Here is a 17,600-nt window from a genome sequence, read left to right as displayed (position 1 = left end):
AGTTTATTTTATAATAGAAAACTACAGAAAAAATGAAATTGAGTTTGCCGCATACGCTTCATCTTTTTAATATCTTTCGTGAGTATGATGGAAAGGAAAATTTTGCCAAAGTGTTAGAAGTAGAATGCATTAAAATGTTTGGCACTAAATCTTTGAATGATGAGCATGATTGCAATGTTGTTAGTATGAACTCTTTGAATATCCATAGTACTAATGATGATTGCACAAGTCATGATGAGCATGTCTCTTATAAGCATGTCGATTTTTGCGGAGTGCATAGAGTTTGCAAGTACATACCAAACAGGGAAAATAGATTTTGCAAGAGGCATAAGTATTTGGAAACTAAATGGTTGCAAGAAAGGCTAGATGTTTGTGCTGAAAATTTAAACATTCTTAGCCCTACTTGTGAACTTTGCAATAAACGTGATCATTTCAATAGCCAATACAAATTGTTTCATGATCGTATCGTGTCCAAAAATTGTGATGACTTGATTTCCCTTGCACATCATAATAAACTTAGTTTGCTTTTGGGTTATGAAGAAATGAAACGTATAACTAAGGATCTTCCAGAAATTGTCCTTGATAAAGTTCTTGATTTTGATCTAGAAGAAATTTATATGTATTGTGCGGTGAATTGTATTGAAAATCCTTATATTGCCAATTACATAAAGAAAAGAAAACAAATAGAGGATGAAGAGAATACTAATGAAAGGGAAGAGACTTCCCAATATTCTCCTATTATTTCTTATGATGAATCAGGTAACGAGGAGGAGCCTTCTATTCAACCAATCTCATCAATAAGGAGCTCAAAAAAGAGGGTTGAACCCACACATGATGTGAAGAAGAAAAAGAAAAGACGGAGAAGCAAAGGTAGAAAGGTATCTCTCCCAAATAATGTTGCTCCTATTACTCATTGTGATGATGATAATTGCTATACGATTGGTGCTATCCATACTATTAATGATGAGAGTGATTATGCTTATGATATGAAAAGGTCCAAGCTTGGGGATGCTATGTTTGAAGACGATGATGTTTTTGAGAATATATTTGCTGCAATTAATATTTGTTCCAAGCTTGGGGATGCTATGTCTAATGAAGATGATATTTTTAGCCTCTCAAGTTTTGATATGCAAATTTATAATGATGATAGCATGCCTCCTACTTATGATTATTATATTGATGAAATTGGTTTTGGAAGAGTGTCAATTTTAGGAAGTAATGATCCCACTATTTTGGAGGATGTTGAATCTTATTATGATAATTATGAAAGTGGATTTGGAGAGGTCATGACTTTATTTAGTAATGATTCCACTATCTTGGAGGAGGTTTCAATCGATTATGATGAGAACAGAGTTCCTACTTATGATGATTATTGTGATGAAACTTATGATATAAAAAGTAGTGATGATTATATTTATAAAACTTGTCATGATTATGATTACCCTTTCTCTGAATATTACTCTTTTAATGTGGAAACAATTTATAGTATTCGAGTCTCTTATGATACTCCCACTATCCTGAAACAGAAGAATTTTGCTTATGTGGAGAGTAATAAAATTTCTATGCAGGTAGATCATGAAAAGAATGCTTTAGGTGCTGGTTATATTGTTGAATTCATTCATGGTGCTACTAAAAATTATTATGAGGGAGGAATATATGCTTGTAGGAATTGCAATAATATCAAGTTTCCTCTCTATGTGTTGAAAATTTTGAAGTTATGCTTGTCTTGCCTTCCTATGCTAGTTGATTATTGTTCCCATAAGTTGTTTGCTCACAAAATTCCTATGCATAGGAAGTGGGTTAGACTTAAATGTGCTAGTAATATTCTTCATGATGCTCTCTTTATGTTTCAATTATTATGTCTTATGTGAGCATCATTGAAATCATCATGCCTAGCTAGGGGCGTTAAACGATAGCGCTTGTTGGGAGGCAACCCAATTTTATTTTATCTTCTTACTTTTTGGTTCTGTTTAGGAATAAATAATCCATCTAGCTTCTTTTTAGATGTGGTTTTGTGTTTTAATTAGTGTTTGTGCCAAGTTAAACGTATAGGATCTTCTTGGATGATACTTATTTGATCTTGCTGAAAATTCCAGAAACTTTCTGTTCACGAAAACAATTGTTACAAATTACCAGAACGTGATATAATATTGATTCCAATTGCAGCAGATCAATAAACAAATTATTTAGGTCTTCCTATTTTGGCAGAATTTTTAGAGTTCCAGAAGTTTGCATTAGTTACAGATTACTACAGACTGTTCTGTTTTTGACAGATTCTGTTTTTAGTGTGTTGTTTGCTTATTTTGATGAATCTATGGCTAGTAAAAGAGTTTATAAACCATAGAGAAGTTGTAATACAGAAATTTTAACACCAATATAAATAAATAATGAGTTAAATACAGTTCCTTGAAGTGGTGTTTTGTTTTCTTCCGCTAACGGAGCTTACGAGTTTTCTGTTAAGTTTTGTGTTGTGAAGTTTTCAAGTTTTGGGTAAAGATTCGATGGACTATGGAATAAGGAGTGGCAAGAGCCTAAGCTTGGGGATTCCCAAGGCACCCCAAGGTAATATTCAAGGATGACCAAGAGCCTAAGCTTGGGGATGCCCCGGAAGGCATCCCCTCTTTCGTCTTCGTTCATCGGTAACTTTACTTGGAGCTATATTTTTATTCACCACATGATATGTGTTTTGCTTGGAGCATCATTTTATTTTCTTTTGTTTTGCTTGCTGTTTGAATAAAATATCAAGAACTGAAATTCTTAAATGTTAGAGAGTCTTCGCATAGTTGCATAATTATTCGACTACCCATTGATCTTCACTTATATCTTTCGGAGTAGTTTGTCGTTTGCTCTAGACCTTCACTTATATCTTTTAGAGCACGGCGGTGGATTTATTTTGAAGAAATATATTAACTCTCATGCTTCACTTATATTATTTTGAGAGTCCTAAACAGTATGGTAATTTGCTTTGGTTATGAATTTAGTCCTAATATGATGGGCATCCAAGAGGGATATAATAAAAACTTTCATATAAAGTGCATTGAATACTATGAGAAGTTTGATTCCTTATGATTGTTTTGAGATATGAAGATGGTGATGTTAGAGTCATGCTAGTTTAGTAGTTGTGAATTTGAGAAATACTTGTGTTAAAGTTTGTGATTCCCGTAGCATGCACGTATGGTGAACTGTTATGTGATGAAGTCGGAGCATGATTTATTTATTGATTGTCCTCCTTATGAGTGGCGGTCAGGGACGAGCGATGGTCTTTTCCTACCAATCTATCCCCCTAAGAGGATGCGCGCAGTACTTCGTTTCGATAACTAATAGATTTTTGCAATAAGTATGTGAGTTCTTTATGACTAATGTTGAGTCCATGGATTATACGCACTCTCACCCTTCCACCATTGCTAGCCTCTCTATACCGTGCACCTTTCGCCGGTATCATACCCACCATATACCTTCCTCAAATCAGCCACCATACCTACCTATCATGGCATTTCCATAGCCATTCCGAGATATATTGCGATGCAACATACCACCGGTCCGTTTATTATGACACGCTTCATCATTGTCATATTGCTATGCATGATCATTTAGTTGACATTGTATTTGTGGCAAGGCCACCATTCATCATTCATACATGTCACTCTTGATTCATTGGATATCCCGGTACACCACCGGAGGCATTCATATAGAGTCATATTTTGTTCTAAGTATTGAGTTGTAATTCTTGAGTTGTAAGTAAATAAAAGTGTGATGCTCATCATTATTAGAGCATTGTCCCAGTGAGGAAAGGATGATGGAGACTATGATTCCCCCACAAGTCGGGATGAGACTCCGGACTAAAAAAAAGAGGCCATAAAAAAAAGAGAAAAGGCCCAAATAAAAAATGAGAGAAAAAGAGAGAAGGGACAATGCTACTATCCTTTTACCACATTTGCGCTTCAAAGTAGCACCATGATCTTCATGATAGAGAGTCTCCTATGATATCACTTCAATATACTAGTGGGAATTTTACATTATAGAACTTGGATTGTATATTCCAATGATGGGCTTCCTCAAAATGCCCTTGGTCTTCGTGAGCAAGTGAGTTGGATGCTCACCCACTTAGTTTCTTTTGTTGAGCTTTCATACACTAATAGCTCTAGTGCATCCGTTGCATGGCAATCCCTACTCACTCACATTGATATCTATTGATGGGCATCTCCATAGCCCGTTGATACGCCTAGTTGATGTGAGACTATCTTCTCCTTTTTCTCTTCTCCACAACCACCATTCTATTCCACCTATAGTGCTATGTCCATGGCTCACGCTCATGTATTGCGTGAAGATTGAAAAAGTTTGAGAACATCAAAAGTATGAAACAATTGCTTGGCTTGTCATCGGGGTTGTGCATGATTTAAATATTTTGTGTGATGAAGATAGAGCATAGCCAGACTATATGATTTTGTAGGGATAACTTTCTTTGGCCATGTTATTTTGAGAAGACACGATTGCTTTGTTAGTATGCTTGAAGTATTATTGTTTTCATGTCAATATTAAACTTTTCTTTTGAATCTTATGGATCTGAATATTCTTGCCACAATAAAGAAGATTATATTGATAAATATGTTAGGTAGCATTCCACATCAAAAATTCTGTTTTTATCATTTACCTACTCGAGGACGAGCAGGAATTAAGCTTGGGGATGCTTGATACGTCTCCAACGTATCTATAATTTTTGATTGTTCCATGCTATTATATTATCTGTTTTGGATGTTTAATGGGCTTTACTAAGCACTTTTATATGATTTTTGGGACTAAACTATTAACCTAGAGCCCAGTGCCAGTTTCTGTTTTTTGCCTATTTCAGTGTTTCGCAGAAAAGGAATATCAAACGGAGTCCAAACAAAATGAAACCTTCGGGAGAGTTATTTTTGGAACGGAAGCAATCCGAGAGACTTGGAGTGTACGTCAGGGAAGCAACAAGGTGGCCACGAGGCAGGGAGGCGCGCCTACCCCCCCTGGGCGCGCCCCCCACCCTCGTGGGCCCCTCGTGGCTCCCCTGACCGACTTCTTTCGCCTATATATATCCATATACCCTAAAAACTTCGGGGAGCAGAATAGATCGGGAGTTCCGCCGCCGCAAGCCTCTGTAGCCACCAAAAACCAATCGGGTCCCTGTTCCAGCACCCTTCCGGAGGGGGGAACCCTCACCGGTGGCCATCTTCATCATCCCGGCGCTCTCCATGACGAGGAGGGAGTAGTTCACCCTCGGGGCTGAGGGTATGTACCAGTAGCTATGTGTTTGATCTCTCTCTCTCTCTCGTGTTCTTGAGGTGATACGATCTTGATGTATTGCGAGCTTTGCTATTATAGTTGGATCTTATCATGTTTCTCCCCCTCTACTCTCTTGTAATGGATTGAGTTTTCCCTTTGAAGTTATCTTATCGGATTGAGTCTTTAAGGATTTGAGAACACTTGATGTATGTCTTGCATGTGCGTATCTGTGGTGACAATGGGATATCACGTGATTCACTTGATGTATGTTTTGGTGATCAACTTGCGGGTTCCGTGACCTCGTGAACTTATGCATAGGGGTTGGCACACGTTTTCGTCTTGACTCTCCGGTAGAAACTTTGGGGCACTCTTTGAAGTACTTTTGTGTTGGTTGAATAGATGAATTTGAGATTGTGTGATGCATATCGTATAATCATACCCACGGATACTTGAGGTGACATTGGAGTATCTAGGTGACATTAGGGTTTTGGTTGATTTGTGTCTTAAGGTGTTATTCTAGTACGAACTCTATGATAGATCGAACGGAAAGAATAGCTTCATGTTATTTTACTACGGACTCTTGAATAGATTGATTGGAAAGGATAACGTTGAGGTGGTTTCGTACCCTACAATAATCTCTTCGTTTGTTCTCCGCTATTAGTGACTTTGGGTGACTCTTTGTTGCATGTTGAGGGATAGTTATATGATCCAATTATGTTATTATTGTTGAGAGAACTTGCAATAGTGAAAGTATGAACCCTGGGCCTTGTTTCCTAGCATTGCAATACCGTTTACGCTCACTTTCATTACTTGTTATGTTGCTGTTTTTATATTTTCAGTTTAGAAAAACCTATATCTACCATCCATATTGCACTTGTATCACCATCTCTTCGCCGAACTAGTGCACCTATACAATTTACCATTGTATTGGGTGTGTTGGGGACGCAAGAGACTCTTTGTTATTTGGTTGCAGGGTTGTTTGAGAGAGACCATCTTCATCCTACGCCTCCCACGGATTGATAAACCTTAGGTCATCCACTTGAGGGAAATTTGCTACTGTCCTACAAACCTCTGCACTTGGAGGCCCAACAACGTCTACAAGAAGAAGGTTGTGTAGTAGACATCAGGGTGCTACATCTAGTAATGGAAGTGAGGATCTTAAAATGATTAGTGTTCACCCCAATTTCATTGATTTAATAAAGGAACCCATCTACGAGAATAAATTCCTCAAGTTTGTTCCTAGGAGTGCGATTCTTAAAAATATGTGTGCTAAGACTCCTAGGAAGTACGGATGTGTGATTTAGGAGTTGGTAACTAAAGATGACAACACTTGAAACTATGCATTACGCCTAGCTAGGGGCGTGAAACTATAGCGCTTGTTGGGAGGCAACCCAATAGCTATCTTTATTTTTTCTTGTTTATTTTCTGTTTTGAGTGTGCACACAATTATGCTACTGTTATGGTTGTGGTTTTGTTGATTAATTACTGTTTGTGCCAAGTAAATCCTTTGGAATGATTTGGTTGATAGTTGATTCGATTCTGTGAAACAACGTAAACTTTTGCGCTCAGTCCAGAAAACTCTAAAAACCACTAGAACTTGTTTTTTATCTGAATTGTTTTCACATGATTGATATACAAATTGTCCACCTTTTCACATTTGTTTTATAATTTTTAGAGCTCCAGAAGTATGGTCATTATTCTGATTACTACAGACTATTCTATTTTAGACAGATTCTATTTTTGTTGCATAGTTTGCTTGTTCTGATGAATCTATGGATTGTACCGAGGGGTATAAGTCATGGAGAAGTTCAGTAGGGTATTATGTAATTATAAAATATGAATGGGTTCATAATAGTACCTAAAGTTTGTGATTTGGTTGTTATACTAACGGATCTCGCGTAAGTTTCCGTTGAGTTTTGTGTGCTTAAGTTTCAAGTTTTAAGTGGGATCGCGATGGATGAAGGAATTGAGAGTGGCAAGAGCCTAAGCTTGGGGATGCCCTAGGCACCCCAAGGTAATATTCAAGGATACCCAAGCATCTAAGCTTGGGGATGCCCCGTAAGGCGTCCCCTCTTTGTCTACCAACCATCGGTAAATTACTTGGAGCTATATTGTTATTCATCACATGATATGAGTTTTGCTCGGAGCGTCGTGTATTATACAAGTCTTTGCTTCCTTTGCTTTTTAGTTTGCCACATTCATCTTTGCCGGACACACCTTTTGAGAGGGACACACACTCATTCGCAATTTGTTAGAATACTCTTTGTGCTTCACTTATATCTTTTGAGCTAGGCAGTTGCTCTAGTGCTTCACTTATATTTACTAGAGCACGACAGTGGTTATATTTTAAAGAAATATTTGCACACTCATGCTTCACTTATATCATTTTTAGAGTTTGATAAATAGTAATGGCATTATGCACGGGTTATGAAATTGGTCCTAATATGATAGGTATTCAAGAAGGATATAATAAAAACTTTCATGTAGATCCCTGAATATGATAAGTTTGATTCCTTGCAATAGTTTTGCTATATTAAGATGGTAATATGTGGGAGGTACTAGTGAATGATTGTGGTTTAGTAAGAATATTGGTGTTCAGGTTTGTGATTCCCGAAGCATGCACTTATGGTCTCTAGTTATGCTAAGAAGTTGGAGCATGATTTATGATTGATTGTCTTTCTTATGAGTGGCGGTCGGGGACGAGCGATGGTCTTTTCCTGCCAATCTATCCCCCTAGGGGCATGCGTAGTAGTACTTTGCTTCAAGGGCTAATAAACTTCCGCAATACGTATACGAATTCTTTATGACTAATATGAGTCCATGGATTATACGCACTCTCACCTTTTCGTAATTTGCTAGCCTTTTCGGTACCATGCATTGCCCTTTCTCACCTTGAGGGTTGGTGCAAACTTCGTCGGTGCATACAAACCCCATGGTATGATACACTCTATCACACATAAGTCTCCTTATATCTTTCTCAAAACAGCCACCATACCTACCTATTATGTCATTTCCATAGCCATTCCGAGATATGTTACCATGCAACTTCCACCATTTCGTTTTTATGACACACGTCATCATTGTCATATTGCTTTGCATGATCATATAGCTGACATAGTATTGGTGCCTCAGCCACCATTCATCATTTTTATACATGTTACACTAGATAATTGCACATCCTGGTACACTGCCAGAGGCATTCATATAGAGTCATATATTTGTTCAAGTATCAAGTTGTAAGTAAATAGAAGTGTGATGATTATCATATTCATTATTAGAGCGTTGTCCAGTGAGAAAATAAAAAAAGAGGCCAAAAAGAGCCCACCAAAAAATGAGAGAAAAGGAGAGAAGGGGCAATGTTACTATCCTTTTCCACACTTGTGCTTCAAAGTAGCACCATGTTTTTTCATATAGAGAGTCTCCTATGCTTTCACTTTCATATACTAGTGGAAAATTTTCGTTATAGAACTTGACTTGTATATTCCAATGATGGGCTTCCTCAAATGCCCGAGGTCTTCATGAGCAAGCGAGTTGGATGCACACCCACTTAGTTTTTATTTTGAGCTTTCATACACTTATAGCTCTTAGTTCATCCGTTGCATGGCAATCCCTACTCCTTGCATTGACATTAATTGATGGGCGTATCCATAGCCCATGGATTAGCCTCGTCAATGTGAGGTTGTCTTCCTTTTTTTGTCTTCTCCATATTAATCTCTACCACCGTATTCTATTCCACACATAGTGCTATATCCGTGGCTTACGCTCATGTATTGTGTGGGGGTTGAAAAAGTTGAAGCGCGTTAGAAAGTATGAACCAATTGCTCGGCTTGTCATCGAGGTTGTGCATGATAAATACTTTGTGTTAAGAATATGGATCATGACAAGACTATATGATTTTGTAGGGATAACTTTCTTTAGCATTTTTGTTTTGAAAGGCGTGATTGTTTGTTGGTATGCCCAAGTATTGATGTCTTTATATCAAACTACAGACCATTGCTTTGAATCATTCGGATCTTAAATATTCATACCACAAAAAGAGAAATTACATGATGAACATGATAGGTAGCATTCCACATCAAAAATTCCAATTTTATAATTTACCTACTCGAGGACGAGCAGGAATTAAGCTTAGGGATACTGATACGTCTCCAGCACATCTATAATTTTTTATTGTTCCATGATATTATAGTATCAATATTGGATGTTTTATATGCAATTATATATCATTTTTGGGAGTAACCTATTAACCCTAGTGCCCAGTGCGAGTTGTTGTTTTTGGCTTTTCAGGAAATCAGTACGAAACAGAGTCCAAATGCTAGGAAACTTTTTAATATTTTTTTCTGGACCAAAAGGAACCCTAGAAGCTTCGGGAGAAGACCAGAAGAGTCATGAGGGAGCGGCAAGCCCGCCAGGCGCACCCCCCAGGCTTGTGGGCCCCTTGTGGCACCTCTTGTGCTAGTTCCACTTCTATAAATTCCCAAATATTCCCAATACATTAGAGAACCACCCGAAACACTTTTTCCGCCGCCGCAAGCCTTTGTTCCTTTGAGATCCCATCTAGAGGCCTTCTCCGATACTCTGCCGGAGGGGGAACCGATCACGGAGGGCTTCTACATCAACCTTGCTGCCCTTCCGATGATGCGTGGGTAGTTTACCATAGACCTACGGGTCCATAGCTAGTAGCTAGATGGCTTCTTCTCTCTCTTTTATCTTCAATACAATGTTCTCCTTGATGTTCTTGGAGACCTATTCGATGTAAATTTCATTTGTGGTATGTTTGTTGGGATCCGATGAATTGTGGGTTTATGATTAGATTATTCATGAGAAATATTTGAGTCTTTTCTGAAGCCTTTTATGCATGATTGTTATAGCTTTGTATTTCTCTCTGATCTATCCATTTGATTTAAATTGCATTGGGAGAGGTGCTTTGTGATGGGTTCAATCTTGCGGTGCTCAATCCCAGTGACGGAAAGGGACATGACACGTATTTGTATCATTGCCATTAAGGATAAAAAGATGGGGTTTATTCATATTGATTGGGTTTACTTTGTCTACATCATGTCATCTTGCTTAAGGCGTTATTCTGTTTTTATTGACTTAATACCCTAGATGCATGCTGGATAGCGGTCAATGGGTGGAGTAATAGTAGTAGATGCAGTCAGGAGTCAGTCTACTTGTCTCGGACGTGATGCCTATATACATGATCATTGCCTTGAATATCGTCATAACTATGCGCTTTTCTATCAATTGCCCAATAGTAATGTGTTTACCCACCGTATGCTTTTGTTCGAGAGAGAAGCCTCTAGTTAAAACTATGGCCCCCGGGTCTACTTTTATCATATATATAATCCAAAAATACCTTGCTACAATTGATTTATCGTTATTTTATTTTGTGTTTTATTTTATCTATCTATGACTATGAGATTTGATCCTTGCAATTAACCGCCGAGGGGATTGACAACCCCCTTGTTTGGGTTGGGTGCAAGTATTTGTTTTTGTGTGTGTAGGTGATGCTAAAGAGGTTCTGCATGGTTCTCCTACTGAATTGATAACCTTGGTTCTTAACTGAGGGAAATACTTATCTCTACTGTACTTCTTCATCCTCTCCTCTTTGAGGAAATCCCAATGCAGCTCACAAGTAGCAGCCGGCCACGCATGCCAACCGGAATTTTTGGGTCATCAAGTAGGCCAGAAAGATTGCGGCCGATAACCAACGCAAAGGTCAACCTCGTAACGAGGATAGAGACCAGCCAAGACTGAGCAATGCAGGCCAGAAGTAGTTCCCTCCCGAGGTCAAGGACATAAACATGATATATATCACACACGTCACCAGAAATCAGAGCGCGCTCCATGATGTATACACCGTGGAGCCTGTCGCGTCAAAATATAATCCATGGTCGAAAATCCCGATCATCTTTGACCGACGAAACCACCCGACTAGCATCCATCATGGCATCCCAGCAGCGCTAGCCCTTGACCCCATAGTTGACGACTTTTGTCTGACACGAGTACTCATGGATGGTGGCAACAACCTCAACCTCATATATGCAGATACAGTCAAGAAGATACATATAGACCCAACAAGGATCTAGCCCAATAATACCACCTTCAAGGGTATCATACCAGGGATTAAAGCACGGTGCTTGGGAAGGATGACCCTGTATGTAGTCTTTGGCACACCCATTTTTTTAAAGCGGCGAGTAACCTTCGACGTCGTCCCTTTCAAGAGTGGCTATCATGCACTCCTCGAGAGAATGGCTTCCGCTCGTTTCCATGTCGTCCCGCACTATACTTATCTAAAGCTAAAGATGGCAGGGCCGCATGACGTGATAATAGTAAATGGTAACACGAAACGCTCTCTCCAAACAGAAGAGCAGACCGCGACCTTCGTGGCCGAGTTCCAAGATACCGAGGAAGCGTCCAAGGGCCGAGCTGGATCAAGCGGTCAAGACCATTCAAAGTGCCCATACGGAGCGACGGCAGAACAAAGTGGCCATGTGGCAATTAGTTCGCATGTTCCCCAAGCATCGTGAGCTAATTACGCGCATGAATCGAGGGGACAATGTGTATAGGGGCACGATCATTTTTGTTGACCGAACATGTGGTGGGGTCGTGAGCCACGCTCAAACGTTATGATAACATCCGATGTGATAGCACAACGACGGACGGAATCAATCAGAATTATCAAAGCATGACTACACCATCAGCACAGCTTTAGCACGGGAACACTTCAAGGCTAAGGCACCGCTGCGCGGGAAAAATATCACCCGGGATGAGGTGTGAAAATAATAAAGCATGTGACAAAGGCTAAGGGAACCCATAAGGAGCTCCTTGGATGCCCGACGTGTGCACTCTTCGGATACATCTCGGTGATCCTCAAGATCGAAACGGAAACATTTGATGAACTAGTTTCAAGACCGACGACTGAAGACCAGGAGTGGTTTGGAAGAACCGAGGAGCGTCCCTGACTTGAAGACCAGTTCAGGGGCTACTAATGGTGTCCCTAACTAGGGGGTACTCACCACGTCGTCTCCCGACCAGTGTGCCGGGCCAAGGAGCTCCCTGGTGATTCACTAATAGGCCGCACCCAATGACCCACGGCGTACACAAGGAGGATTCCCGAAGGCTTGGCGCGCGCACTCCAAGATCAAAAGTCGTCTACACCGCGATCTACCAAATATGTAGCGGACATATATGTAACCCTAGACCCCCCTGGTGCCTATATAAACCAGGGGGTAGGACGCGTAGAGGACACAAAAAATCTCGTGGTAGAAACACATGTACTTTGTACTTCATCCCAATCACTACAACAAAAGCAGGACGTAGGGTATTATCTCTTAGAGAGAGCCTGAACCTGGGTAAAAACCTTGCATCTCTTGCTACCATTGTACTTAAGCTAGAGCTCGGGACCCCTTACCCGAGATTCGCAGGAATTGACTTCGACAAGTGGTACCCCAGCCGCACCAAAGATCAGACCTCAAGTTTGATGTCTTGGTGTCTCATTAATGTGGATTGTCTTCCTGTAAGAGGAGGTGTTCCCATCTATACCGAGGTGCCCGTGGTGACTTCATGAGTCTTCAGGCTCTGCAACTTCAACTCAATATTTAGTAGACATTTTTTTTGTTTCCGTCTACAACATGGCATGGTGTACTCTATAGCAGGGAGTGACGCCATGCTCATCTTCCCCGCAAACTGCACAACTACTTGTCGAGGCCATATTCCTCTAATGTAGAACATCCCCTGAAGGAAGAGAATTTTTCGCAAAGAAACATACAAACATACAGCTAAAAAAGGAAAAAGAAAGAGGCAAACTTTTGGCTGAAACTATACTTCATAATTTTGACCAATGTTTCTCCTCTCTGTGGGGAAACCTGTACACACATACGTGCCCACCTGAGGGTTGTGCTTTGTTTCATGTCATCTTAGATGAGACCACCTGTGTGATGCCCGTGTGCATCAAAAGGAGGGAACTTCAGATGGGGGCACGTGCTTGGCCAGCCCATCCTCCCTGCGAGCGATATTTTATTTTATTTTCTCTCCATTTTTAGTTGGTTTTACTGTCGCGTCGGGTTTACTGTAACGGCCCATACTGTAGCAGGCTAAATTTGGTGTTTTGACCCTTTTCTTAAACTTTAGCAGGATCTGACCCCGTTTCGAAGATATTTCAGGATCTGACCATTTTTCCTACCGCCACGGTCTCTGGCGGTAGGTTTACATAACCTACCGCCAAAATCAATGACGTTAGAACTTAACTGTGCCGTCACGTCCATTTAACATGGGGAAAAATGCTACCGCCGGGACGTTTGGCGGTAGGAAGTGTATCCCTACCGCCATGTGCTTTGGCAGTAGGCCTGCTCGACCTTTTTGGGCAAGAAAATGCCAGAGCATGGACAAGTCACATGCAGCATGCTCCTGTCCAAATAAACAAAGATGAACAAAGCCCCTCACTGACACTATACGTGTATAATCTATGTCAATCGATCAAAGCATGCAGGCATCAGCCTGGCTTGCTATGAGCTAGGTACAGTATGTGCCTAGGGGTAGGGGAGTACTACGTGTCTACTCCTGACAAATAGCTCACATGTCTCAGCTCGCAGCAGCCTTTTCAGAGACAGTAAAAACTAGTAAAACCTACAACTAGCAGTAGTGTATTGCACTCTAGCAAAGCATAGACACTGACAGACATGTCTTTGAATAATGGACAAGACATACATGCTACCTGTGCAGAGCTACGCGTTTACTTTGTCGCCTCAAACACAAAGGTAGTGCATACCCTACCGCCAAGCAGCCTGGCGGTAGGGTATAACGGCCTACCGCCCAAGATCTTGGCGGTAGGGTATTTTTAGCGTTATAACAACGTGATAATGCAGTTAAATCCTACCGCTGTAGACCATGGCGGTAGGCAGTGTAACCCTACCGTCAAAGACCCTGGCGGTAGCAAAAGGGTCAGATCTCAAAAAAATTACAAACTAGGGTTAGATCTCGATCAACTTTCAGAAAAGGGACAAAACACGAAATTTTGCCTACTGTAGCATCCAGTTTACTATATCGGACTTTTGGTCGGTTTTTATTTTAAAAATACACGTTGAACATTTTCTTAATACCGACAGAAATTTTCTTGATATACAATGAACATTGTATTAATACACGATGAATTTTTTTATACGATGAACATTGTTGAAAAATGTGATTATATACATTACAATTTTTGAATACGCATTGAACAATATACGTTGAACAATTTATTAATACAATGAACATTTTTGTAATATATGTTGAACAAATTTTGAAACACACAGGGCGTGTTTGGTTGCAGTTTGCAACAGTAGTTGCATTACATGTCCGTCTCCAGCCAGCCTGGTTCTTGAAATGCAGCCTCATATGGAGCAGATGCAACCTGTTTGGTTGCCTGCATCGCATGGAGGGGAACTTACCCTCCCCCTGCTGTTTGGTTGCCATTTTTGTGCTTAGGGTGTGAGCAAATGCAAACTTCAGCTGTTTGGTTGCAAACAGCGTTTGTGTTCTGCTCACCCCATTCAAATGTGGTGTCCTTACCACCACATGATCAGTACAACAGCAAGATCAAACAAAGAAAGCAACCAAACGAAATCAAACACAACAAGCAAGGAAATGACAGCAAACTTAACTACATAGCATAAGTCTAGATTAACAGCAGGGGCATCCTCTTTCCCTGCTCCACGCCAGGGTGCTGCTCCTGGCCAAAATATTAACAAGTTCCCAGCACAAGTACTGAAGGAAATATGCCCTAGAGGCAATAATAAAGTTATTATTTATTTCCTTATATCATGATAAATGTTTATTATTCATGCTAGAATTGTATTAACCGGAAACGTAATACAAGTGTGAATACATAGACAAACAGAGTGTCACTAGTATGCCTCTACTTGACTAGCTCGTTGATCAAAGATGGTTATGTTTCCTAGCCATAGACATGAGTTGTCATTTGATTAATGGGATCACATCATTAGGAGAATGATGTGATTGACTTGACTGTGACGCCCCCGATTTGACCGTACACTAATCATGCACGCAAATGTGTACGATCAAGGTCAGGGACTCACGGGAAGATATCACAACACAAATCTAAAACATAAATAAGTCATACAAGCATCATAATACAAGCCAGGGGCCTCGAGGGCTCGAATACAAGTGCTCGATCACAGACGAGTCAGCGCAAGCAACAATATCTGAGTACAAACATAAGTTAAACAAGTTTGCCTTAAGAAGGCTAGCACAAACTGGGATACAGATCGAACGAGGCGCAGGCCTCCTGCCTGGGATCCTCCTAACTACTCCTGGTCGTCGTCAGCGGCCTGCACGTAGTAGTAGGCACCTCCAGTGTCGTAGGAGTCGTCGTCGACGGTGGCGTCCGGCTCCTGGGCTCCAGCATCTGGTTGCGGCAACCAGGTAGAAAGGAAAGGGGGAAAAAGAGGGAGAAAGGCAACCGTGAGTACTCATCCAAAGTACTCGCAAGCAAGGAGCTACACTACATATGCATGGGTATATGTGTAAAGGGGCATATCAGTGGACTGAACTGCAGAATGCCAGAATAAAAGGGGGATAGCTAGTCCTGTCGAAGACTACGCTTCTGGCCATCTCCATCTTGCAGCATGTAGAAGAGAGTAGATTGTGGTCCTCCAAGTAGCATCGCATAGCATAATCGTACCCGGCGATCCCCTCCTCGTCGCCCTGTTAGAGAGCGATCACCGGGTTATATCTGGCACTTGGAAGGGTGTGTTTTATTAAGTATCCAGTTCTAGTTGTCATAAGGTCAAGGTACAACTCCGGGTCGTCCTTTTACCGAGGGACACGGCTATTCGAATAGATAAACTTCCCTGCAGGGGTGCACCATATAACCCAACACGCTCGATCCCATTTGGCCGGACACACTTTTCTGGGTCATGCCCGGCCTCGTAAGATCAACACGTCACAGCCCCACCTAGGCTCAACAGAGAGGTCAGCACGCCGGTCTAAACCTATGCGCGCAGGGGTCTGGGCCCATCGCCCTATGCACACCTGCACGTTGCGTACGCGGCCGGAAGCAGACCTAGCCCCCTTAATACAAGCGCGAGCTTACGGTCCAATGCGGCGCGCGCCACTCAGTCGCTGACGTCAAAAGAGCTTCGGCTGATACCACGACGTCGGGATACCCATAACTACTCCCGCGTAGATGGTTAGTGTGTATAGACCAAATGGCCAGACTCAGATCAAATACCAAGAACTCGTTAAGCGTGTTATGTCGAAGTAACCGCGGACACCGTCCAGGGCCAGGCCCACCTCTCACCTAGGCGGTCTCAACCTGCCCTATCGCTCCGCCACAAAGATCCACTTGCGGGTACTCCTACGAGCCGACCCGACTTTAGTCATCACATGTGTCATGTATATAGTATATAAGTATATACCCGTGATCACCGCCCAGGTGATCACGGCCCGATAGTATAGCACAGCAGACGGACAAGAATGTAGGGCCACTGATGGAAAACTAGCATCCTATACTAAGCATGTAGGATTGCAGGTAAAGGTAACAACAGTAGTAGCAAGGATAGGCTATGCATCAGGATAGGATATCGGAAAGCAGTAACATGCTACACTACTCTAATGCAAGCAGTATAGAGAAGAATAGGAGATATCTGGTGATCAAGGGGGGGCTTGCCTGGTTGCTCTGGCAAGTAGGGGTCGTCAACTCCGTAGTCGAACTGGGGGTCGCCAGTAGTCTCGGGGTCTACCGGAAAGAAGTAACGGAGGGGGGACACAATAAATAACAGAGCAATCAAAACAACACAAAGCGTAACATGACAATACGCGGTGCTAGGTATGCCCTAATGCAGTAGTAGGTGATATCGGCAAAGGGGGAAAACATCCGGGAAAGTTTTCCCGAAGTTTGCATTTTTCGGGCAGATGAAACGGAGGGAGAAAGTTGCGTGTTCACTATGCTATGGATGTGTGGCAGATGAACGGGCTACGTATCCGGATTCGTCTCGTCGTTCTGAGCAACTTTCATGTACAAAGTATTTTCATCTGACTTGCGGTTTATTTTCTATGATTTTTTAATTAACAAATATTCTGAAATTTGTGTATTTAGTAAAAATCTAAATTGACCAAGTCAAACTTGACTAGTCAAAGGGGCAGGTGTGGCCCACATGTAAGTGACAAGGGGCAATTTAATTAGTCTAAACCAATTCAAACTAGTGGGGCTACATGTCATCTACACATTAGGCTATTTATACCACTAATCTAATCCTAAACTAATCTATCTCTAATTAATTAAGCCGGCCAGAGGCACAACTGGCTGTGCACGTTGAGCATGCGCGCACGACCATGGC

Source organism: Aegilops tauschii, chromosome 1 (assembly GCF_002575655.3).
Source record: "Aegilops tauschii subsp. strangulata cultivar AL8/78 chromosome 1, Aet v6.0, whole genome shotgun sequence".
In the NCBI taxonomy this organism is placed as follows: domain Eukaryota; kingdom Viridiplantae; phylum Streptophyta; class Magnoliopsida; order Poales; family Poaceae; genus Aegilops; species Aegilops tauschii.
This window is presented reverse-complemented; position numbering follows the sequence as displayed.